General features: G+C 41.8%; 1 protein-coding gene across 1 annotated transcript in view; it reads right to left on the bottom strand.

Moving 5' to 3' along the window:
- The window catches only part of UST (uronyl 2-sulfotransferase), a 318,507-nt gene that overhangs the window by 74,696 nt on the left and 216,457 nt on the right, over positions 1-27,354 (bottom strand). The gene's annotated exons all lie outside the window — the stretch shown is intronic.

Raw genomic sequence — 27,354 nt, 5'->3', positions numbered from 1 at the left:
TACTGTAAATTCTTTCCTTCTTCACTTTTAGCACTAAGGGTTAGGTAGTTTCTCAAAATACAGTAAGCCTAAGGATGCTGCTTTGATTTAAGGAGCAGAGAAAAAGAAGGGATTTATTGATGTGAAGCAATTCTTTTTTTGAAAAAGAGGTTCCCCTGCTGGCTCAGACGTTAAAGAATCTGCCCGCAAGGATGCTAGTTTGATCCCTGGGTTGGAAGATCCCCTGGAGAAGGGAATGGCTACCCACTCCAGTATTCTTGCCTAGAGAATTCCATGGACAGAGGAGCCTGGTGGAGAACAGTCCATGGGGTGCAAAAGTTGGACATGACTGAGCGACTAAGACTAACTAATTAAATTTTTAGAGAGTTCTAGCAGAGAATTCTTGATAGTCCTAGACTATTTGGGAGGTAGTACCCAAGATCTTCCTACTTACAGCTCAGGACCATTCTCGTGGATGTGGAGGTGGGAGTGAGGCTCCAAAGTGAGAGGAAATATGTATATTCATGGCTGATTCACTTTGCGGTACAGCAGAAACTAACACAACACTGAAAAGAAATTATCCTCCAATTAAAAAATAAAATATATATATATATAAAGAGTCTGTATTTAGCAGGAGTCATGTACTATTCAGTCTTATAGAAGGTGGAGGAGAAACTTCTTATTCCACATTCTTGCTTTGGACTCGTTAGGTCTAAATCTATCTCACTGAGAGTCAGAATTTGGAGATTTAAGATGTTAACTAACATGGGAACGAGTGCATTAAAAAAAAAAAATGTCATCCCTAGCTGTTTCTCCTTGTCAGCAAAGACTGAGGGAAGGAGGTGGTTATTAACTTGGAATACAGAGATGCCCCCACTCTCAAAGCACACTCTGGCTATAACTGTATTTCAATATGATTTGTTTTCTTTGTAATTTAAGTATTTTATTTTATGCATTTGAAAACATTATCCCGAGAAGAGGTCTGTAGGCTTCACTGGACTGCTAAAGGGGTTCATGACACAAAGGAGGTGAAGACCCCTCTGTACTGGATACTGACAGGGCCATCTGTCTCTGTTGTAAGAGATATTTCCTGACTTGTATTTCAGCGCTGGCCCACCCAAAAATGTCAACAGAAGATTATTTTTGACTGAGATTGAAAAAAATTCCCCCTTGCAAACTTGGGTAAAACTTCTATTTCAAAGAGTTGGATAGAAAACTACAACAACCACTACCAACATTTTTATGCAAATAGGGTCCCTGGGGTGGTTTTAAATGCTTAAAAGAATTTCTGTACTTGACTCTTAATCTAGCCTGGTGGTTCTCAAAGTGTGGTCCACAGATTGCTGGCAGGACTTGATATCCTTTAGGGGTACCAAAATCAAAACTATCTTCATAATCTTACTAAGGTGTTGTCTTTCTGATGATGTCAACATTTGCAATGATGTGCAAAACTGTGGTGGTTAGTGGTTGGCTCATTAGCATGAATCAAGATAGTGAACCAGACTTAACTGGACATCATGGTACTCTTCACCTGCACACACTTGAAAAGAATTTTTTTTTAACTTAAGAAGGTCTTTGAAGGAGCAGTGAAAACTATTCATTGCAGTAAATTTCAGCCCTTTAAACTCTGTGAAGAGATAGGGGAAGTGCGCATAAAGCCCTCCTGTTGACCTCTAGCAGTCTGCTGGAGTCTAAGGACCTACTTCTCAGATCAGTGTGCTTAAATGTATAAAATAAAACACATAAGAGTAGGAAGGAAACCAAATACATTGAAATATTTATTAAAATACTAAAACCTCATGGTAATATATGTGCTTGTTTAAAGTATTAAATAAAAAGATTTCTCTCATACCTAATATTAGATATTCAGTGGGTCTAATGCTGTGTGCTCAGTTGCTCAGTTATGTCCCACTCTTTGCGACCCCATGGACTGTAGCCCGCCAGGCTCCTCTGTCCATGGAATTTTCCAGGCAAGAATACTGGAGTGGATTGTCGTTTCCTACTCCAGGGAATCTTCCCTACCCAGGAATTGAACCCAAGTCTCTGGCGTCCCCTGCACTGGCAGGTGGATTCTTTACCACTGTTGTTGTTCAGTTGCTACATCGAGTCTGACTCTCTGCGGCCTCATGGATTGTAGCATGACAGGCTTCCCCATCCTTCATTATCCCCTGGAGTTTGCTCAAACTCATGTTGATTGAGTCTGGTGAAGCTATCTAACCATCTTATCCTCTGTTGCCCCCTTCTCCTCCTGCCCTCAATCTTTCCCAGCATCAGGGGCTTTTCCAGTGAGTTAGCTCTTCACATCAGGTGGCCAAAGTATTGGAGCTTCAGCTTCAGCAAACGTCTTCCAATGAATATTCAGGGTTGATTTCCTTTGTTGACTGGTTTGATCTCCTTGCAGTCCAAGGGACTCTCAAGAGTCTTCTCCTAATATACCGTGTTCATGGATTGGAAGAATTAATATAGTGAAAATGAGTATACTACCCAAAGCAATCTATAGATTCAATGCAATCCCTATCAAGCTACCAATGGTATTTTTCACAGAACTAGAACAAATCATTTCACAATTTGTATGGAAATATAAGAAACCTCAAATAGCCAAAGCAATCTTGAGAAAGAAGAATGGAACTGGAGGAATCAACCTGCCTGACTTCAGGCTCTACTACAAAGCCACAGTCATCAAGACAGTATGGTACTGGCACAAAGACAGAAATATAGATCAATGGAACAAAATAGAAAGCCCAGAGATAAACCCACGCACCTATGGACACCTTATCTTCGACAAAGGAGGCAAGAATATACAATGGAGAAAAGACAATCTCTTTAACAAGTGGTGCTGGGAAAACTGGTTAACCACTTGTAAGAGAATGAAACTAGAACACTTCCTAACACCATACACAAAAATAAACTCAAAATGGATTAAAGATCTAAACGTAAGACCAGAAACTATAAAACTCCTTGAGGAAAACATAGGCAAAACATTCTCCGACATAAATCACAGCAGGATCCTCCATGACCCACCTCCCAGAATGTTGGAAATAAGGGCAAAAATAAACAAATGGGACCTAATTAAAATTAAAAGCTTTTGCACAACAAAGGAAACTATAAGCAAGGTGAAAAGACAGCCTTCAGAATGGGAGAAAATAATAGCAAACGAAGCAACAGACAAACAATTAATCTCAAAAATATACAAGCAACTCCTGCAGCTGAATTCCAAAAAAATAAACGACCCAATCAAAAAATGGGCCAAAGAACTAAACAGACATTTCTCCAAAGAAGACATACAGATGGCTAACAAACACATGAAAAGATGCTCAACATCACTCATTATTAGAGAAATGCAAATCAAAACCACAATGAGGTACCATTTCACACCAGTCAGAATGGCTGCTATCCAAAGGTCTACAAGCAATAAATGCTGGAGAGGGTGTGGAGAAAAGGGAACCCTCTTACACTGCTGGTGGGAATGCAAACTAGTACAGCCACTATGGAGAACAGTGTGGAGATTCCTTAAAAAACTGGGAATAGAACTGCCATATGACCCAGCAATCCCACTGCTGGGCATACACACTGAGGAAACCAGAATTGAAAGAGATGCGTGTACCCCAGTGTTCATCGCAGCACTGTTTACAATAGCCAGGACATGGAAGCAACCTAGATGTCCATCAGCAGACAAATGGACAAGGAAGCTGTGGTACATATACACAATGGAATATTACTCAGCCATTAAAAAAAATACATTTGAATTGGTTCTATTGAGATGGATGAAACTGGAGCCCATTATACAGGGTGAAGTAAGCCAGAAAGAAAAACACCAATACAGTATACTAATGCATATATATGGAATTTGAAAGATGGCAATGATAACCCTATATGCGAGACAGAATGAGAGACACAAATGCATAGAACAGTCTTATGGACTCTGAGGGAGAAGGTGAGGATGGGACGTTCTGGGAGAATAGCATTGAAACATGTATATTATCATATGTGAAACAGAACACCAGTCCATGTTCGATGCATGAGACAAATGCTCAGGGCTGGGGCAATGGGATGACCCAGAGGGATGGGATGGGGAGGGAGGTGGGAGGGGGGTCCAAGAGGGGCAACGCATGTAAACTCATGGCTGATTCATGTCAATGTATGGCAAAAACTACTACAATATTGTAAAGTAATTAGCCCCCAACTAAAATAAATAAATTTATTTAAAAAAAAAAAAAGAAATGAAAGAGGAAATTTCAGAGATGAGGCACAGAGGTGACCATTGAGATGGATCTTGCTGTGGTGGCAAGACCTATGGACCTTCCTGCCAGATTGTGTCTGTAATTGCTGTGATCATTTTACAAAGAAATCATAAAAATATTACCATAATGTAAAAAAAAAAAAAAAAGAGTCTTCTCCTGCACCACAGTTCAAAAGCATCAGTTCTTTGGTGCTCAGCCTTCTTTATGATCCAATTCTTACATCCGTACACAACTACTAGAAAAACCACAGCTTTGACTATACAGATCTTTGTTGGCAAAGTGTTATCTCTGCTTTTTCCTACACTGTCTAGGTTTGTCATAGCTTTTTTTCCAAGGAGCAAGTGTTTGACTATTATTTGTCTGTCTACTATCTGTTTTGTCTCATTAAGGTATCAGCTCCAAGAGAGGCCGGACTCTTATCTTGTTCACAGAAGTTCCAGGGCTTAGAAGGTGCCTGGCCCAGAGCAGATGTTCCGCCAGTATTTCTTGAATGAATGAGGAAGTGCCATCAGCTTCCACGCCTACTGAGTCGACTTGGCACCCTCTCGCCTCTTTCCATTTTTTAGTTTAGACTCCTAAAAGTACATCACTGCAGATTTCAAATTTACACCTCTTATAAATATTGTGGTTTGTAACTAGTCTCATTGTTTGATCCAAATTGTTTTAGAAAGAAGTTGGTGCTTTAACAGAACTTCTTAATCAATGAATACAGAGCCTCCTAGCACTGTTTCCCAAGGGCCTGGGGATGGTCAGCCTCTACTACTGTTCCCTACTGGCTGTCACAGAGAAAAGGCAAACGACTGAAACACAAGGAGAACTTTTTGCAAAAACCCCCTGTGGGTTGAGATGGAAAATATGAATCTGAAAGTCTGAATATCTGGGATTATAATTTTATCCATGAGAACACCCTGGCGTCAATGTGAACAAGGAAAATGGTTAACTGGAGAACTAGCATCCAGTTAACTTGTGCCTGAATGTTTTCTTTGGCTTCTCACTCTTACTACACTAATTTGCTTAACTATTTGAATTCAAAAGCAAGAAAGATCTCCTTGGTGTCAAACCTTAGTCTTACTCCTCCAACATTTTTATTACAAAGTTAACCTGTGCTTATTATAGAATATATGGTTAAGCAAAAAATGAAAATATAATCATAAATCTGCCACATGGATATAAATATTTTTAAATAAAAGATAGAAGGAATTAAAATATAATAGATTAAAAAGAAAAAAGTATTTTGGTATAATGCACTTTTTTGTATTTTTTATATGAAAGACTTTTTTTGTTACCATGGGTTGTGCTGACTCTAGTGCCAAACTCCAAATAAAATATTAAAAAGAACAAAGGAGGCAAAAGTCTTTGAACTTTCCTACCCCCATACACTAATTTTTTTTTTTTAATGTTAAATTTCTTCTCAAAGGGGTCATTGTTTCTTTAGGTGGATTTTCATTGACTTAAATGTACCTCCATCTAAATTACACATGGAAAAGACTAGAATGAACAGTCCATGGGGTCGCAAGAGTCGGACACGATTTATTGACTATATGGCAGTGAGAATAATAAAGTAAAAACTCATCGACTACCAAGAGCTCAGGAAAGGTTGTTATTTACCATATGAATTGGCAACTTCTTATTAACTCTTACATTTGAGGAAGATTAGAAGATTAGACAGAGACTTCACCTCTCAAATGAGAATGGTTAATGGCCCCGGACAGGCTGATGTTTCAGTTTTACACGTCCCCTTTTTGGAACAGTGAATGTGGCTGCCTTGATTTAATAAGTTATGTGTTCAGCTGGAAAGGCACGTGACATGTTATCTCCTTTTGTGCATTTGCTCTCAGTACAACTGATGCTTCAATTAAGGCAATCCAAGTTGTTTTCAGCTTATCTGAACAAGTATAAAGACCGATCACTTTTGTCTTCCATTATTTTGGTAAGGGTCTTATGGGTTACTTTTTTCCCTGCTTAATGCCCTGAAAATGAAAATGTTAGTTGCTCAGTCATGTCTGACTCTTTGCAACCCTATGGACTGTAGCCTGCCAGGCTCCTCTGTCTATGGGGATTCTCCAGGCAAGAATACTGGAGTGGCAGTCATTCCCTTCTCTAGGGGATCTTCCTGACCCAGGGATGGAACTGGGGTCCCCCGCATTGCAGGGGGGACTACAATGTCTGAGCCACCTGGGAGGCCCCTTAATGCCCTAAGTGAAAGTGAAAGTCACTCTGTTGTGTCCGACTCTTTGTGACTCCCATGGACTATACAGTCCATGGAATTCTCCAGGCCAGAATACTGGAGTGGGTAGCCTTTCCCTTCTCCAGGGGATCTTCCTGACCCAGGAATTGAACCAGGGTTTCCTGTACTGCAGGCAGATTCTTTACCAACTGAGCTATCAGGGAAGCCCTAGCCTTCTATCAAATCTGTCTATAAGTGTGTAAAATGCTAATGAAGTTAGTAAAAAGTAACAGAGACCCAGGTGACTTTTGCTGTAGCTTAGCTACTCCTTCAAAGAGGGAAGGCCTGAAATTTCTGGCTTCAATATTCAGCCTCAATTCTTCCCTCCCTTCACTGTCCTAAATCCTTTTCAGCCCTTTTAACTTTTTAACCAAGGTTTTTATTTGGGGGCGTTCAGTGAGGCCAAAGAACCTCACCTTGGTGAAAAGCCCACAAAGCCATTTACTGCTTCTTTAGAAGTCTACAGGCGTCAAAGGATAACAAGAACACTGTGAATTACGTATTTCTTGCATTTTCAAAGACTTTGGACATCTATCATCCCATTTTCATTGGCTGATGGAGGACTGATGAGGGTTCCACATTTCCAGAAGGGCTATTCCAGAGGCACAAAGGCGACTGTAAAACTCACTCTTGGTTTACTCCCTGGCGGTAAAGGGATGTTAGAATGTGGATGGGAGAGTGCAGCCTCTAAGTGGCTGTCTGACTGGCTGGTGAACTACCAGTGAATGACCCAGAAGCAGGGCAATGTTGAGGAAGGAACTAGCTGCAACCTTGGGAACAGACAGAAGTCTTCTTTGAAGCAATGTAACGGTGAAGTGGACTGGAGTGTGGCTGGGAGGAGGCAGGGAGCGTGGGACAGCGTGATCACTTTGCAGGTCTACACCTGCAGGTTAGAGACCAAGGAAACGGTCTCCTCTGGCTTCCTGCCTGTCTTTCAAAGGAGAACACCGGCAGAAATGAACCTGAGGGAACTGTCTTTTAAATAAATGAAATTAATGAAACATGATGATGCAGGCTCTGCCTATCTGTCCAATCTTGGGTTCCAGTTCCCGCCTCATCCTTTCGGCCCCAGCAACCTTCTCGACCCTCAGTTCCTCCTGTGCTGCAAGCTGCTTCAAGTTATGCCCTCTTTGCCTGGCTGCCTTTTATTTATCCAGCAAAATTCAAGTGTCACTTCCTCCAGGAAGCCTCATGCACATGACTTCCAGAGCGGTCCACTGATGTTCGTAGGTGCTAGAATCCAAGGGCCATGTTCCTGCCTCTCCCCTTAGACTGTATTCCTGACAGCACAGTCTATGTTGTCTCCCCATTGGTTGTTGCTCCCACCATTACACATGGTTCAGAGCAGTGCCTGTTTGGCTGAATGAGACATGATTGATAAATGAACACACCTCCCCAGTGAAGCAACGAATAAAACTTGAACGTGAGCTCCACAACAATAGCAATTTTTGTTCTATTCCCCGATGGTTCCTGAGTGCTGAGAAAAGGATCTATCTCATAAAAGGCACTCCAAAAAAAAGAAAGTGTTTTTAAATAAATTAATAAGGAAGAAACATTTCTGGAAGTGGTGCAGAAGTGATTTACAGATTTTTTTGCAATGTCAAAAGATTTCCAAGATCTTTGCTTGAGGGTAAACGTTGCTTTCATGAGAGACCAGTTTTTTCATACGGAAACAGATGTCATGGCATCAGCTTTCTTAGCTGGTTCATGTGTACTAGAAATACTTTAGTAGCTCACGTATTAAGCAGTTTGAAGTGACCCTGAAACCCAAGTCTCCTGACATCTCAGGGCCACGTAGGGCACATCACTTTCTACAGTGGCCAGAGCTCCTGGGCTTCTTTGCATCTTAACCTTTCTTGGGTTGGTCTCTACAGATGCTGCACTCTCAGGTTCTGGAGCACATGACACAAGGAGAAAAGAGTCCGGAACTCTGAAAGCTCGTGTGTACCTCCCTGCTTCCATTGCAGCAGGCATATTTTAATTCCCAGCCTGGAGAGAGCAGAGCTGGGAGGATACACAGTTTCACAATAAGCTGCCAGTGGCCAGGCAGGCAGGTAATTAATATATCCCCTGTCTGTGGGTGGGAGTAGGCAGGAAGCATATGAACCACATCACTGTAATGGATGTTACAGTTCTCTTCAAAGGTCATCCTGAGGTTGAAACACACTTTGCAGTAGTATCTACCTTTATAAATGAAAGACGCAGGAATTCATAGGAGTGGTGACAGAAACAACTGTATGGAACACCTTTCTACATTATTCCATTGATGCTACTAATCCCTAATCATCAATAGAGGTGAGTACATATATCAGTGTTACCTTCCACAATAAATACTACTCAACAGTGGGGTTGTGTGCAGGGGCTGGAATACAAGCAAGTATAAGATATTTTATCTTCTTATCCTGGAGAAATTTTCTGTGTAGGAAGGGCACAGGACACACAGTGGTGATGGCGGAATGCAGAGAGGGACAAAACATAGGGCATGACAAACTCTGCATAGGCATTCAGCGGAAACAGGTGGCTTAAGGAATTTTTGGAGTCAGAAATGCATCAGAAAATCATTATGTGCCTTGAAGTAGCGTAGAAGTTTGAGAGGTGACTTGAGTCAGATGACCTGGATTTAAATCAGTAATATGTCAGTAAATTCATAACAACTACCCTTTCCCAAAAAACAAAGACCTGATTTATAGCATCTGCAGATTTCCATGGTGTGCATATTCCTACCACAGCCAAATTCAAGCCACCATCTTGATGTCAACTGAAATAGTAATTAGTTGAAAATTTCCTGAAAATGTAAGTGTTGCTCAGAGCCAGGCCAAGCCAGCTCCAGCACGCCACCGATTGAAACCCAGGCTCTGCTTCTTACTAGTTGTGTAAACTTAAGCAAGCTACTTAACTTCTGTAGTCCTTAGCATATCATCTGTGAAATGGGCATAATAATTATCTTAGAGGGATGCTGGAAAGATTACATGAGATCATTCATGTGTGTCCTCCCTTTCTGGACAAGCATGAAATTGAAGTAGGATGTCATAATAAGTAGCTTGGCTTGGTGAGCAATGGATTGGAAAAGTTTAGGAGATGACCATCACTTCCAGGCTTTCTAATTTTGTTCCAGAACTTAATGTATACCCTTACTTCCCAGGTGGTGCTAGTGGTAAATAACCCACCTGCCAACGCAGGAGACATAAGAGATGTGGGTTCGATTCCTGTGTCAGGAAGATCCTCTGGAGAAGGAAATGGAAACCCACTCCAGTATTCTTGCCTGAAAAGCCCAGTGGACAGAGGAGCCTGATGGGCTACAGTCCATAGGGTTGCAAAGAATCTGACACAACTGAAGTCAGTTATCACTGCATTGTGCTACTTTCTAGACTTTCCTGTATTGTATTGTTCATGATTGTTGTTGTTTTTATATTGTTTAGTCGCTAAGTGGTTTCCAACTTTTCTGCAGCCCCATGGACTGTAGCCCGGCAGGCTCCACTGTCCATGGGATTTCCCAGGCAAGAATACTGGAGTGGGTTGCCTTTTTCTTCTCCAGGGGATCTTCCTGACCCAGGGATCAAACTCTCATCTCCTGCATCAGCAGGAAGACTCTTTATCACTGAGACACCTGGGAAGCCCATTCATGACATTCTATTTCTTAAATTAACTTTCTCTGATAAATATACAATATGGCTTGGCCTTTACAGCATCATAATGATGACAACTCCATGTGGTGCTTCCAACCTTAAGGCTCCAGTCCTAACTACTTAAATGAGTGGATGAGATGAGATAGCCTTCTTTTCTGCCTTGAAAAGTACAATGGTTAATTAAAGTCTGGTTTTTTTTTCCCCTCTCTTTTCCCAACTCCCTGGAATCCCATGTTAAAGGGCCCTGAGGACAAATCCTGTTCTTACATTTAGCTTCCTCCTTGCTAAGTGTTTTCTTTTTGCTTTGTTTGAAGTCTCTTCTTCTAACTTACCAGTGATGGTTTGTTCCTAAGTCAAGTACCCTGAAAGATATTTAATCACTTCTTTGCACAATCTTGGCATTTGCAAAATGAGACTAATAAGGCTATTTTAGAAAATGGCACAGTTTTGGAAGACTGAAGACTTAATGAGAAGCTTTGAATTTCTCAAAAGAAAAGCCTTTTGAAAACTTGGTGTTAATTCAGCCCTTGATATAAAATCATTCATTTTGACTGGATTTTAAAATTCTCCATGCGAAATGTGGTTTTGAAAATAAATACAGATTTTGCTCTGGCAGAAGCCTGACTTCCATGAATAACATTTAGAGAGAATTGTTTGAGGTATCTTATCTGAAATATTAAAACTGACACTGGATGAAAAGTGGAAACCAAAGTAGTCTTCAGGCATAGGGTATGAAACAAATAATGCCTTTATCCAGTTTAGAAGAGCTTTTTCACGAGGAAGAAACATTTCTGAAAATTAAATTTTGCTGGATTATTGCTAATATTTTTATTTACTTATCAATAAGCAAGTGCTATACACCTCAAGTTTAAAAGTACTATTTGTTAAAGCAGCTAAACCTAGCAGAAGTGTTTCTTTTTGCAGTTGATAGTAAAATATTAGTCTAATTAAACTGGTGTAACTTAATTTCATCAGCTATAATAGAGAGGTGAACTCCAAGATCTGCTGTGCCCTGGGAATTGCCCTTAGATCCACAGAGACAATGACTCAGTTGATAACAACTAAGCATCCATTTTATCTAGGAAAAAAAACCAAGGTAATCATCATTTGTGGCCTGGAGGCAACTGAGGGGTTGTACATAAAATACAGTTGTGCACATTTATATGAAGGGAAAAATTTGAGAAGAAATGGGTTGCCATTTTCTACTCCAGGGGATTTTCCCTACCCAGGGATCAAATCCACGTCTCTTGCTCATCTCCTGCACTGACAGGCAGATTCTTTACCACTAGTGCCACCTGGGAAAACCAATACACTGACATGATCATATATTTATCAAACTGTGAATCAATCAGATACGCTTTGGTCACTTATTCAACAAATAATCTTTGAGCACTTACTACGTGTCAGACCTTGTTCTTTTTAATCAAAGAAAAACTTTCTTTTTAGGTGCTAAAGAAATGTTGGTGAGAAGACAGCTAAGTTCCTGCCCATATGCAGTAAATTGGATTAAATCCTTCCTACATGATGTGCTCCAGGGAAGCAAAAAGTGGAATGTATACAAGGCAGGGAAGATGATATGTGCCCATCAGGAGCCAGGATACCTGAAAGTCGGGCTTGGAAAGGACAGAGGAAACAAGTAGAGAGTGACCAAAGACTTGTTACTAAGGTTGTCACATCTGGGCTTTGCACACAAAGATAAAAGGCATGTCCTCATGTATGATATTAGAGCTTCTCTGGTGGCTCAGATGGTAAAGAATATGCCTGCAGTGCAGGAGATCTGGGTTTGATTCGTGGGTCAGGAAGATCCCCTGGAGAAGGGAATGGTAACCCACTGCAGTATTCTTGCCTGGAGAATTCCATGGACAGAGGAGCCTGGCGGGCTACAGTCCATGGGGTCGTGAAGAGTCAGACCCAACTGAGCGACTAATAACTTTCACTTTCAGTGTATGATATTAATGATCTGAATTTAATGAGGGGGGCAGCTGGAAATGACGTGCATATTAAAGTCTCACGTGCATATTTAACTGAAAACAATTCAAGTGAAGTGTTTATTTGCTGACTTCAACTTAACTTCCCAAAGTGAAAGAGACACAACAATTAATCAGCAAACCTGCTGATCGCACAAGGATAAAAGTGAGCATGGCAGGAGATACAGTGTCACTCAAGTTCCCCACAGTGCTTCTCAAGTTCAAAACTTCAACAAGAAGCATCATCCATCCCAGGGTCCACAGTCAAGGCTCTTCTCAAGGATCCTGGCTTATTTGTTTCCATATTTATATTTAAATGGATGAATTGGAAACTGCTCAAAGTACAGGATCCCAGGCAAAGATGCCTTACCTTCCTACTGTCAGGTATGGTCAGGGGCCTTTCAAAAGCCTTTCTGGTCCTCTAGGAGCATTCCCACAGGAAGTCAAAAAAGACTGATTGACATGTGGCCTTGTTGACAGATATGGGCCAGACTCAGCCAAAGCCGATCTTAACCTGGCAACATTCAGTTTCACATTTATTCATATCTTAAAGCAAAGTAAAATGTGAACCTAGTACTATCTTCAGCCTCTACTTGTTTTTCATCATTCTTCTGTATTGCAAACTTGTAAAGGATGAATTCTTTCTGCATTTACTATAATTTATTAAACGTGGTCACAGAGAAGCTGACTGCCAGGAAAACCACACCCGCTGGGAAAGAAACAAGATCATATCCAGCCCAGAGACCTCCAGAAAGGACTCCAACATTAAATTTACCACGAGTATGAGGCTTTCTTTCACAAATCTGGGTGAAACAGGCTGTTGAGAAGGCAGTCACTCAGGGGTTGGTAAGTTAATAGCGAGATCTAAGTTACATGCAGGTGATGGTGGAGGGTTAAGGAAATATTCTGTCTTTTTTCCTTGGTATTTTTGTCATTAGACATTGAGATTTCTGCTGCTTATATTCTGCCTGCAATGAAACCCCCAAAAGTCTGGATCTTAAAAATTATGGCCTGGTAGAAAAAACACAAAAATAAATAAAAGTAGACAATTAATGATTTGATTTTACTTCAATTATTTGGTTCCCATAAGAAACTGATTCTTATCACTGATTATATTTAACAGTACTCTAGACACACTAACAAAAACAACTGGATAAGATTTATAAAAATTGAGAAAAAGAAAGAAAACATGAATATTGTTAGCTGGGGATATAATGTTAGCTGGTAAACTGGAAAGAATTTCCTGAAAATCTATCTACCAACAGTAAGAGAACTGAACAAGTTGGTGGAGTTTAAAATAATACATAGACTTTAATAACAGTAATGATAATATGCAACAGTAGCAACGACAACAAAAAAGATAAAATACCAAGAAATAAACTTAAGAACTGTGCAAGATCTAAACGAAGAGAACTTTAAAGCACTCTCAAGGGAGAGTGGATATAACACTCCCTTCTCAAGGGATATAACAGATGTTTGAACAAACGGAAAAGGCAAAATACATTCTCACATAATAAGACTCAACATAAAGATGTGAATTCTCCCTATGTTAGTCTAAAACTTAATGTAAACCCGATAAATGATGGTAAGGTTTTCTGAGGATATATGTGGGGAGAAGGGAGCTGAACAAGCTGATTTTAAAGTTTCTATAGACAAATCAACAAAGACAAAAGAGGTAGGACATTTGGGGAAAAGGTTAATGAGAAGCAATTAGACATTATCAAATAATAAATATTATATAATAGTTATTGTATGTAGCATTAATTACATTAGTCATATTATTGTGTATTATATAATAAGATGTATATTATAGAATTACATGCTAGTTTACACACGAGCGCATATACACATATACAGTATGTAATTGTGTGTTACTGTACTTAAAGACAGAGACCAATGGAACAAAATAAAAAGTCAAAATATTGATCTCTCCTAAAATACAAATTTATTATATATCATAAACGTGTCACTTTAGGCTAGTGTGAAAAAACATATTATTATATAAATGTCATTGAGATAATCTGTTAACCATCTGGGGAAAAAGAGATTTTGAACTGATACGTTACACTTGATAGCAGGATAAATTTGGGATGGGCCAAAGATTTTAAATTAAACAATAAGAATTACAACCAAAACCCTGGAAGACACCATGGAGAATTCTTTTAATAGCTTCAGAGAGAAGAAGATCTTTCTAAGTTTAACACACAACTTAGAAGCAGCATTTCGCATCATGTCATTTAATTCCTGGCTCAAGAAGTTTGGTGAGTCCTGCCTTCTATGATGAATTCTCAAGTCCTTTCTGCAGCTTTCAAAACTTTGAATAATTTGACCCTATCCTTCCAGTCTTATTGGTTTCCTAAATGAAACAAATGGTAATCAAACCATGCTTCTCACGTCCTGTTTCCAAAACTGGCTCATTCTCACTTCCATTTTCCTGTGTTATTCATTGGTTAACCTATCCTTTGTCTCTTGGTTTGCGATGCTTTTTTCATCGAAGTTTTTTATTGAGATAATTGTAGATTCACAAGTAGTCATGATGCTTTTTGACTAAGTAGTTATGATAATATAACAATATCAATGGTTAACATTATGCCTAGGGAGAAGAAAGACACAAAAGAGTTTTAAGCAGGGGAAGCTTGACGTCAGATGTGCACAGTGGACACTGTGACTGTGGGCTGCCAGATGACCGGGAGCCAGGCTGCCCAGCTATGAGGCCATTGTAGATTTTTGGGTAGAACATGAGGAGGACTTTGTTAATGATGGGGAATGATCTGAGCAAAGTCAAGGAGGAAGAACTGACAGTCTTAGCAAACTTAGACTCTGCTAAGACTTAGACTCTGTCCTCCACTGTCTCCCGGAATTTGCTGGGATCCCTGTCTGAATTCTAACAACCTTTATCCAAACCCTTGTCTCAGGCTCTGCATTCAGGAGGATTCCAGGTTAAGTTGCTGGCTAATTGCATATGGGTTGGGGGGTTTGGGCAGAGAAAGCAGGCAGGGATGATTCGTGAGTTTCTTGAACCCAGAGGGGTTTCACTCACTAATAAGAGAATCTAAGAGGAGATGGGTTTCTTCGTATGCGGTAGAGGCAGAAAGTAGGAGTGGATGTCCATCTTGCCACGGCTGTTCCCATCACAGGGCCTGATAGCTTGTAGGTGTTCAATATATATTTAAGTTGCACATGCAAGTGGAGAGAAGAGACAAACATCGGTGCTCTGTCCACATTTGGATCTGTTAATTAAGTGTATACTGAAAGCTGGGCTGGATGTCAGCCAGGTTGCTGTGAAGGGTGCTGAGATTAAAAGAGGAGATTATGTCATACCATCTATGAGAATTACATTGTAGTTAAACATATAAGACATATACAAATGTGAAACAATGTGAAGGCTTTAGAAGCAATATATATTAGTAAGTAAAATATATTATTTATATTAGCAAGTAAAAAATAAATATAATCCACACCGAGTAATAATTTCCTGGAGAAATAAAGATTAGCAGTAATCAAGGTTGACTGAGACTAATCTTATGTTTTGTTTTGGCTTTTTTTTTTGCCCACGCCAGGTGGCTTGAGGGATCTCAGTTCCCCAACCAGAGTCTGAACCTGCATCACTGTAGTGAAAGTCCAGACATCCTAACCACAAGGCCACCAGGGAACTCCCTATTGTATCTATTTAGATCACTTTTCTTAATCTCACAGGTTTTTACTCATTAGTAGTGGGTCATATATGGAATGCCATAATCATAGTGAGATTTCATTGTCAACAGAGTTTCCACCACCTCTTATTGAACTTGCTAATTTCTTTTATACATCTGCTGGTTTTCTTAACAAGTCTCATCCAAGACGTTAGTTTATTTTAAAAACTAGCAGTGAGTGTTTAAAACTCTGCAGAGTGGTGAAGGGGCAGCGGTATGATTAAAAAGTCATACTGGTATAACCTTCCTCTTCAGTGCAACAAAAAAAAATGAGTATAGAAACATCTAGCTGAATGTTGATACAATTCCATTGTATTTTTACCTTGTAATGTGAAACACAGAGTTGGAGCCATTTTTTAAAAAGCTTTGTCTTGAAATCAAGCAGGACTTGGTTAAAATTCTTTCATTTATTCAGGAATATCTGTGTGGATTTAGGGTCAGAGAAAAAGTGGTCTGTGCCTAGAGGTTGCATGACTTTATAGCCAGTGGATCCCCCACCTGGCTTATTCATTCCTGGCTGTCTTCCTAGATAATGGAAATGTCACGTGGGATAAAATCAAACTTCCTATTATACTCCTGACAAACCACACATACTGATGTCATTTCTACCCTACCTGAGACACTGATCAGTCAATCATAAAAGGGAACTAAAGTGGATTGTTAAGTGTGCTCTGCAAAACTTATTAAGTCAAGATCATCACAATTCCCAGGCTTGACTATTCATTCTATAACTTTTCCAGGCTTCTCAATGTTTTAATATTATGAGGTGAGTTTGACCTCTCAGTTGCATTTCAGGACATCGGACATCTATAGTACCATTTCTATTGAAGATGGCCCAGAAGCTCCAAGGCACTTAGCATGCGTTTGTCTTCCCATCCCTCAGCACCCATCCAGTTGTTTCTTTTTAAGACTGTGCTGGTCCTGACATCCACATTGTGTCCCTTGCCTTGGGAAGAGTGCCTCAGGCTCTTCCGACAGGGTGCCATATCGTCTGCCATTCCCTCTGCTTAGTTTCTACCCTCCTTGTCGTCAGAAGTATTTAGCCTTGTCCTTCAATTTCCAGCCATTAGAGGGCAAGGCTGCTGCAGCTAACAGATTTTAAGACTTGTTTTGAGAGAGCCTGAGTGAAGCAAGCGTTTCTCCAATTACACACTATCTAATTCAATTTACATTTTTTAGAAAAACTGCCAGCTATTTCATGTTAATATTGACATTTTCATAAGAACTTGTAATTAGAATTCAAGCTGAGATTCCAATAAATCTTTTAGATGTTTTACACTTACTTTTCCTGTCTTCAGATTTTGCAAAATATTTTTAAGAACACGTTTAGAGGTCATCCTGCCTTTGGGGAATTTATGCTGTGTATGTAAAACAGTTGGGTAGGAAAAAATATTACAATTTGGCAAAGCAAATTGAGGACAACTACAAAGGTGTGCCAGGTTCTGAAAAACAAGTATTAGGGTAGGAAATTCAAAATTCTAACACTGATAAACTGTCATTAGTTTTTCACTTTATATAAAAGTTCACCCCATAACTTCTTTGAGTAGCAAGCTCCCTGGCTGCATTTGAAAAACAGTATTTTAAAGAACATTTCCGGACTGCATTTAAAGTGTAGCCCTAATCACCCACATCTTTAAATTTAACATGTATATGTATATGTACAAACTGGCCTGCATTTGAAGAGTGACACATATCTCTTTAGAAAAATGGTAATGGTTCCAAATGACTCCACTGACCAAAAAAATGATGTTCTCATGTTAAAATATTTTATTCATCAAAGCATTCATTCTCTGTTTTATTGCCTAAAGCATGCTTCCTGAAGTGAGATCTTAAATGTATAGTATAATATACTCTTTGGTTTCTATATAACAAATGTTATTTACTTCAATTTAAAAGAAAGCCTGACTTAAGACCGACACAGAGTATACATAAATACAACGTATCTAACACTACATCATCAAACTCCTTTAGTGTCATATATTTGCACATACCAATTAAAAGTCCAACAAATAAAAAAATTCCTGAGGGGAAGGTAAATAGAGCTTTTTCTAAATATGCAGTGGATACAGAAAGTAAGCTTCTAAAAAATATTCAGGAGGTGCATCTGTCAGTAAAACTAACTTCTGCTAATACAGACAAGAATGGATGTACTGTTATTTCTCAGTAATTTTTTTGCAGCCTTAGCTACATGTTGCATCATTTCCAGGGCTTTTAAAAAATCCCAGAGCCCAGCCTGCACCCTTGACTGATTAAACCAGAATCTTTGGTTGTGGGACCCAGGCAACAGGAGTTTTAAAATCCTCCCAGATGATTCCAGTGAGTGGTCAGGCTGAGAGCCACCACCTTCATAAATCTAAGCCAACCGTCCCAGCAGGGGTGCAGGCTTGAGCCCCCAGCGAGGGGGCAGCTGCAGCTGGTGGCTGACTCACCGTGAGGGGCGGGGGTCTGGAGCAGATGAGCTCAGCTGACAGGTGGCCAGCGGGATGCACCTGGCTGTGCTCTGGTAGCTCGGGTTTGGTGCTCCTGATGGGAGCTTCCATTGAGCAAGCAGGTCAGGCAAACTTGATTTGGCAGCCTCCTCCGGGACATCTGGTGAATCACTTCTCAGTCCCAAAGCTAAACCCTAAACCCTAAACTCGAAATCCTCTGCTCCAGCCAAGCTGGGCAGCTGACCACAGCGCAAGCCTCAGGCTCTTGGGCTTTGGCACAAACGCTCTGCTTCTGCAGGCCTCCTGACCCTTACCCCTGCCTGAATGTGAATCTGTCCCCAAATCTGAGCTCCCACCTTGTCTAGGAAGCTTCCCCCAGTGAGCCCAGCTCTCGCTGATTTCTTTCCTCTCCAGAATTCTCAGGCTGAAGCGTCTGCAGCATTGTTTTGCTAATTAATTATGCCCCAGCCAACGACAGTTCCTCAAGTTTGGGTCTTCTGTTACCAACCAGGCAGTTAGCAAATGGAAGGACAGTGAGGTGCCCCCCACAGTAAATGCTCCCCCATCACTATCCCTGCCCCCACCTAGAGCTGCTCCTTATGCATGGTTCTCACTCTGTAAATACTTGCTCCTTGATTGTTTATCTCCCACTTGCTCCCTGCAGCAGCCTCAGATTAACCAGATCCCTTCTGTACTCTGTATATTGAAGTTAAAGTCATTTTTTTCCCCAAAATGTAAATCTTAGGATCCCATGTAAACATGCTCCCCCACCCTCCAGGCCTGCTTTAAATCCTTTAGAGTCTCCCCAGTCCTCTTGAACAGGCCCTGGGAAGTTCTGTGGGGCCCAACCTCTGCCTGCCCACACTGCAGGATTCAGCTCTTTCCTTTCTCTCTCAGTTCACCCTTCTCTAGCCTCCCTGGTTCTTCCCCTGTGCTCACTTTGTTCCCTTCTGGCGCAGAACCTTTGCGTGTGCTGTTCCCGATGTCCATATGTTCTTCCTTCTTCTCTTTCCCTTCACATCTTAGTTCAACCATCACTCCTCTGACCCCTAGACTTGCCACCTATGCCCAGACAGAGGCACATTTCTCTGTGTTGTAAAATGTGAGCCAGTTACATTTCACATGAATTTGTGTGGTTTGGGAATTAACACCTGCCTCCCTTGTAGGACTCTGAGCTCTATGAGGACAGACATGGGGTCTATTTTTGCTCAGCATTTTATTTCCAGTTCTGATTATTATTCTTGTTGCACAGAAAGCACTAAATCATTAATAAATGAATGAATGATGAATGAGTGGATGGATGGATGGATGAGTCACTAGTAGAAGTAAAAATAAAATGTATGACTGGCCCCTTGGTTCTGCAGACCAGAGACAGGGAAGCCCTGGTTTGGTGTCACTGCATGGCAGCATGCCACAGTGGAGAGCAGATGCCCCACCAGTGGCCGGGACAAGCCAAGTTTCAAAATGCCTGTCATGCTCACAACCCCTCCACAGTTCCCTCAGTCCCCACAGTCACAGTGACACTGTGGTGGGGAGAATAACAGACCGCAAAGATGTCCACACCTTAATCCCTGGGACCTGTGAATATGGCACCTTATACAGCAAAAAATGATTCTGCAGATGTGATTAAGGTTATAGTCCTTGAGATGGGGAGATGCTTCTAGACTGTCTGGATGAGCCCAATGGATTCACAAAAATCCTTGAAAGTGGAGAACCCTTCTCAGCTGGCTTAGAGAAATGAGATAGGAAAAGAAGGGGGAGAAATGTGAACCAGCATTTCTGATCTTCCAGTTCTGTAGGTCAGAAGTCTGGACACAGGTCCCACTGAGCTAAACTCAAGGTGTTGGCAAAGCTGATTCCTTTTTGGAGGCTTGAGAGGAAGACTCATTTCCTTGTTCATTTGGGTGACTGAGAGAATCCATATCCTGTGGGTATAGACTGAGATCCCATTGTCTTGCTGCTGGTCAGATGTATGCTATTCTCATTCTCTAAAGGCATCTTTGCTCCTTAAACCATGGTCCTCTTCTTCCATCTTCCAAGAAACCGGTGGTGGGTTGAGTCTCAGGGATATTCCAGGTATTGCTAAACCACAGAGCTCATCTTTGGTTCTCTAAACACTTGTGACTTCTGCTTTCGACACACCTCTGGAGGAATGGATGTCAGAGACATCTCTCTCCGGGGTAGCACCTTCGTCCTCTGTGAGGCTCAGTGTGTCAGAGCCTGTCGCCCCGCACACCTCTCCTCCCCACCCTCCAGGGTAAGAATGCACTGCTTTGGGGACTTTACAAGCACTTGCCTACACCAGCTTAGATTTCCAAGTAAATAAACGTGGGACAAATGGGTGCCAGCAGGCTTGGATCAAAACGTGTCTCCAGCTGTTGGGAACACAGAAAAGCAGTTTCCTTAGAAACAGATTCCCGGGAGAAGGGGTCTAGTGGGGCCATCTGAGAGCTCAGCAGAAGCAGACCTGATGGTTCAGGACATGGCCCAGGGTACCCTGAGCCGCAGGAGAGCAGCAGCAGCCGCTGGCTCCCCAGAGGAGATAAACACCCCCATTCTCCCCGATTTATAGGAAATGAGTGGTCTCCAGGAGCCACTGACAGAGCCAGGAGTGTGAAAGCATTAATTCCAAAATGTGTTTTGGAAAGTTTTAGCTCTCAGGACACTTCTGTGTAGAATGTTCAGCTTATTTTCTTGAGAAGCCTGTGAAACAGACAAGGTAATATGTTCCCATTGTACAGATGAGAAGAGTAAGGTTCGCAGAGGATAAATCCATTGGCTTGTCACCCAGCTGGGGCAGCAGAGAACAGAAGCTAAGTACACCATGTTCTGGGCTGCTTGCTTAGCCCGCAGTCATAGGCCAAATCTAAACTAGATGGAGACAAAGAGCATGACTTTCTTACCTTCGAAGCTTTGGAAAATACAGATATTTACTGAAATACGTAAAAAGCAGATGATCCAAATCCCTTATTTGTTTTCTTCCTTTAAGAAGAATGATGCTTGAGGGATGAAGGGACAGCCTGAGGTTTCATTCCCAGGACAGCCTCAGCCAGTCAGGACTGAGTGGAAATTTCCAGAATCGAGTATTTCATAGATACACTTCCAAAGCTAAGGGTGCTCAGAGTCCAAAGCTTTCAAGTGGATTAAAATGCACAGCTTTCTGAAAACCTTTGCTGATGCTGGCCCATGTTCAGGCTCTCCAGAATCCAACATGATTCACTGAATTCTTTATGAATTAAGAAGCTGTAAATTACACATCTTTTCTTTTAAACATGCATTACTTTCCACGCTTTACAGCCAAGATGAATAAACAGCATCACAGAGGCAGTTCTCTCCCTGGGAAAATGCCTTTCTCTCTCTTTCTGCTCTACAAATGGCGGGTCACCTAGGGAAGGGTCATCTGGTGAAGTTGCAGGAAATTTGGGTAAAGAGTTCAACTGAACATTTTTTTGTTGTTGTCTGAAAATGCCAAGTGGTATCTCTGCAGAAGAGTTCACCATGAACCTTTCTCAGGCCAGGTTTTAGGCAAACAACAAGCAAAAACAAAAAAAAAGAAAAATCACACACGTGTAACCAACAGAGTGGAAAAGGCAACTATTTTCAGGGAAACTTGGGGACTGGAGAAGGGAGAGGCTTCTTGGGAACAAGACGCTCTCCCTCGCTTGTAAATCACAACAGTTGCTCTTCATTAGCAGACACTCATTCTCCTTAACGGCATTCTAGGTGCCAGGTATTTCCTTGCCCTGGAAATAAAGCAGCCTGAACTCCCGCTGGACAAAAGTCTCAAGCCCTGGCACGTGTCCATGTGTGCCTGCACTCAGATCCGCCCCACTTCCCAGCCTAAAACCAAGAAAGGACGCAGCCACCTCTGCACTGGAGAGCCGAGTGCCGGACAGAGAGAAACGAGTCCCAGAGAATTGCCTTTTCATAGCATGGCTGCTATACGCTGAATTTGTACCCATTCTAGCAATAATTTATTGTAAAATCATTTTCTGATATATAAGTGAAGATTTTTTGGAGAGAAGTAGAAACTTTTACAAAATCTGTATTCAGAAAATATGGAAAATAGCTCTAAGATGTTTGATTATTTGAAAAAAAAAATTGCTATAACAGCTATGTCTTCGTAAAGATGCGTCAGATGAAATGATTTTGCTCAAAAACCATGGAACTTGGTCCACTCCTCTTCTCCCTTTACCATCCAGGAAGTAAAACATAAGGTCCAAGTGATCCAACAAGACAGGTATGGAGTAGAGAGGCCTGGCTTCTACGCTGGGCTGGACCCCTAACACATCACTAGACCCAGGCCCCGTTCCTGCATCCAAGAGAAGAGAGGCTCTTCTGACCGTGATATGGTCTCACAACTGACCTTCAGGAACCCCACGATCCCTGTGCCTGTTTCCATTTTCTTCCCAACCACCTGGCATCACAGACGATAATATTTCAGCCCCCAAGTCCCCGCCCTCTCTCAGCTGTATGCTAAGCAGCTCTGCAAGGCCCACAGCCAGGAGCAAAACTGCCTTATTTTTGGCAACTGGATAAAGCAAAGGGCTTTGGAGCGCTGGGGTCTGGAATCAAGTGGGGACACCAGTGGACCCGTCTCGGGCCAGCACCCATGCCTCTGTGTATGAGCAGCGAGAGGCCTTGCTGCTCAGTCCCTGAGGGGGTGGTTGCCCTGCCTGCCCACTTGGGCTTGCCTGCCTCCCCTCTCCGGCCCTCACCCCCAGGCAGGACCTCGCTGAGGGGACCCGGTCTCCTCACAGCTGCCCTGCACCCCAGCGAGACACAAACAACACCCTGTTTTGAGTGAAACAACTGACCACCCAGGCTTGCCAAAATGAGGACAGGCTCTGAAAGGGGGCAGTTTTATTCCAAGGGTCTAATGGGATCGAGGAGAGGGAATAAAAAGTTTCAGCTATTAAAAAAAGAAAAGGCAAGGCACTGGCTTCTTCCAAATAAACAAACCATCCTTTGAACAAGAGAGCAGTCTCCTAACGGGGTCAGGCTGGAGCTGGATCATGAAGGAGTCACGTGTCTCGGACCTTCCCAGCTCTTTGCTCCCCGATTCTCCCTCTGCTGTTTTGGAGGAGCCCAGGGCTCTCCTGCTGGGGCCTGGCCAAGGAATGAGCCGAGCTCATCCGACATGGGCCCTTCTCAGGACACGGTGATTTACGTGTGGAATGGGGGCCCCTGCGAATCTCTGAGGGTAGAATCCCAGGCAGGGAATTTCCCCGGAATCTCTCATATCATAAAGGCTCTCCAAAAATGCAAGACTTGCCTCCACTACCAGCTTTCAACATTTTATGGGCTTTAAAAAAAAAAGCTGACGCTCCAATACTTTGGCCACCTGATGTAAAGAGCCGACTCATTGGAAAATATTCTGATGCTGGGAAACATTGAAGGCAGGGGGAGAAGGGGACAACAGAGGATGACACGGTTTTTTATGGCATCATTGACTCGATGGACATAAGTTTGAGCAAACTCCGGGAGATAGTGAAGGACAGGGAAGCCTTGTGTGCTGCAGTCCATGGGGTCACAGACAGTTAGATACAACTTAGTGACTGAACAACAACAACAACAACAACTAATTCAGCCACTCTTCTGAATACCAGGGACAGAGATGGAACTCTGATTTTACCTTGTTCTCAAAGACCTTACTGGCTGTTGGGAGGAGAGGACAAATGTGAAGACATTATATCACCCAGAGAAATGACATAGCCAGCCAGTAGTTGGTGGGAGCACTGAAGAATATTGGAACATCCATGTACAGTTGGGTAGGCTGTGCACTGCACAACTTTAAGGTCTCTCTCTCTCTGTCTCTCTCTCTCTCTCTCTCACAGACCCTATTTTCAATCAAATCCCCTGGAAACTTTGAGTGTGAGGAGGCTTGTGAGACTTCAGAACAAGCATCCAGGCTTCAGACAGATACAAGTCTAGAGCAGGAGGGAGGAGTCCTGACTCCCAGAAAAAATGGAGAGAATTGCTGAGGGAGTCTGTGGGCTTGTGAGATGATGCATCCCCTTCTGGGAGGCAGGCTTAGCTTTCTGGAGGAGATTCAGGAGAAAGAATCACTGATTAGGATGTGTACAGTTTGTGACAGGGCTTAATCTCCAAAATATACAAACACCTCATCCAACTCAACAACAGAAAAACAAGCAACCAAATTGAAAAATGAGCAGAAGACTGAAACAGACATTTCTCCACAGAAGAAATACAAAAGGCCAATAGGCACATGAAAAGATACACAAGATTAATAATTATTGGGGGTGGTGGTTTAGCTGCTAAGTTGAGTCCGACTCTTTGTGATCCTATGGACTATAGCTCACCTGGCTCCTCTGTCCATGGGATTTCTCAGGAAAGAACACTGGAGTGGGTTGCTATTTCCTTCTCCAAGAGATCTTCCCAACCCAGGGATCAAAACCAGGTCTCCTACACTGCAGGTGGATTCTTTATTGACTGAGCCACTAAGGAATTGCTAATTATTAGAGAATTGCAAATCAAAACTACAATGAGGTACCATGTCACATCAGTCAGAATGGCCATCATTAAACAATCTACAAATAACAAATGCTGGAGAGGGTGTGGAGAAAAGGGAATCATTCTAGTGTTGGTGGGAATGTTGGTTGGTAAGTTGGTGCATCCACAATGGAAAACACCATGGAGGTGCCTCAGAAAACTAAAAATAGCATTACCATATGATTCAGCAATCCGACTCCTGAGCATATATCCAGACAAAACTCTAATCCAAAAAGATGCATGCAGCCCTATGTTCATAGCAGGACTATTCACAACAGCCAAAACATGGATACAACCTGAATGTCCATCGACAGAGAAATGGATCAAGAAGATGTGGTACATGTATACAGTAGAATGCTACTCAGCCATAAAAAGAACGAAATAATGCCATTTGCTGCAACATGGCTAGAACTAGAGATTATCAAACTAAGCCAAGTAAGTCAGAAAGAAAAAGACAAACACCATATGATAACCACTTCTGTGTTATTTAAAATTTGACACAAATGAACCTATCTGTGAAAGAGAAACAGACTCACAGGCATAGAGAACAAACTTGTAGCTGCCAAAAGGGAAGGAGGTGGGGGAGGGATGGAATGGGAGGTTAGCGGATGTAAGCTATTACATATAGAGAGGGTAAACAGCAAGGTCCTACTGTATAGTACAGAGAACTATATTCAGTATCCAATGATAAACCACAGGGGAAAAGAATATCAAAAAAAGAATGTATATATATATATATGTGTGTGTGTGTAATGGATCACTTTGCTATCCAGCAGAAATTAACACAACATTGTAAATCAACTATACTTCAAAAAAAAAGGTGTGTATGATTTGAGGCTATTCATTTTATTTCTCAATTCAAAATTATTACAGTGACTTACAGGGCCTTATATGGTGCATGGTCTCCAAGACTTAACCTCTCCAAATTCACCTCCTGCCACCTCCCTGCCCCCACCCCTCACCCTATACCAGCCACCCCCTTTTCCCTGCTGGCTTCTGAATGACACGCACAAGTGCCCACTCCAGGCCTTCGCTCCAGTTCCCGTCTCTACTTGGGGCGGCGTTCTCCCAGCCAACTGCGTGATCAACTCTCTCTCTCATTCTAATCATTGCTGATATGTCAGATCCAATGCCTTCCCTGATCTGCTTATTAACATCGCAGCCGGTCCCCTGCCTGACACCACCCCCTGCCCACATGACGGATCCCTGGGACTGCCCCTTCACTTTCCCTGATCACTTTTCACCTTCTGGTAGACTATGAATTTACTTTATTACCTACATTAATATTTGAAGAGTAGGATTCATAAAACGTGTTTTCAAATCTTTGGTTTTTTGGCATCCTCTGCTGTAACTTGGTTCTCACTAGTATCGGATTGAACCAGAAACTTTGCAAGATATTTTGATTACATGGAATATACTCTATGTTTTCAAAAAACATAATAGGCTAATCGGGTCCAATACAAACAATAAAGACATTATTCATCTAGTAAGTGGTTCTATACTCTGAATATGTACTTGTCTTTATAACAAAATGTGCTTGTCATAATAAAAAATACAGAGCTATATTCATAACATATAAAGGAAAAGATAAGAGTTTTTGCCATCATAATGGAAAGAGAAAAAAAGTAAAAGCCACTTTAAAAATATATCATCAGACTACTTTCCTGAAGCATTAGGTAGTTGAACAAATGCTGAATGGCCAGTAAAAAGCCTTTGTTTCTAGTCTCGGCCCATCTACAACTAGCTGTGTAGCACTGGATAAGATACTTCTGTGCATCTCAGTTTTCTCAACTCTAATTGTGGATTTTAAGACATGAAAGTGATATTGTTGAAAAATGCTCCATCCTCCAAATGCATACTGTTATTATGCTTTTTAAAATCAAATGAAGAAAGAGAACTTGTGCTGGAACTGTAACTAACACTACTCTTCTTTAGCTCGAGGATGCTTCTGTGCACACAGCAGCGGTGGGCATGGCCTCTGTGTTGCGGGCCAGCAGTGGAGGCAGATTTGCACTGAGCCCTCCATACATTCTTCTCTCTCTTCGGGCCTGAGAGCCCAGGATGGTCTGGGTGAACCCAACAGGCTCCTGCAGACACAGAGGCCAGGGTTTCAGCCTCTTTAACACCAGGCTCTAAGCCCTCAGCAAGCGTTTGTCAATCTAGGTCACAAACTAGTGGGAAACGCATCTTTTATTCTGGAGCTGACAATAAGATGCACTACTTTCATCTGTTACCAACTCCGAGCTGTGGAAGCAACTCTTGGGATCAAAATCAACATCCCTGTGACGTTGAGGGTCCCAAAATAAGGTCCGGAAAAGCCAACAAATTTCACTGAGATGCCTGACTCTTGTGTGCTGTGGTAGAAAGAACTTTGGACTTGGAGTAAGAGGACCTGGAAACAGTCAGCCACGTGTGTTCACATTCTTTTGGAATCTTAGGGCCCTCATCTCAAAGTACCCCTCCCTCATGGGGCTGTCGTGGGAACTGAATGGGATGAGGTGTGAGTAAGTACTCTGTGACCTTTTAAGAGAAATCCCCAAATGCACCAAAACAATAGTGCTGGGCAGGATTCCCTGGGAAAGACTGTTTTGTTTTTTTTTTCCAGGACCTGAAATCAACACTAAAGAAAAACTGAGGAAAACAAGATTAGAAAGTCATTTGAGAAAATGTTTGTGTGGAT

Source organism: Giraffa tippelskirchi, chromosome 9, assembly GCF_054371585.1.
Source record: "Giraffa tippelskirchi isolate mGirTip1 chromosome 9, T2T-mGirTip1v1.2.pri, whole genome shotgun sequence".
NCBI classification, from domain to species: Eukaryota; Metazoa; Chordata; class Mammalia; order Artiodactyla; family Giraffidae; genus Giraffa; species Giraffa tippelskirchi.
Note: the sequence above shows the minus strand (reverse complement) of the source record. Positions and strands in the feature narration are given on the sequence as shown.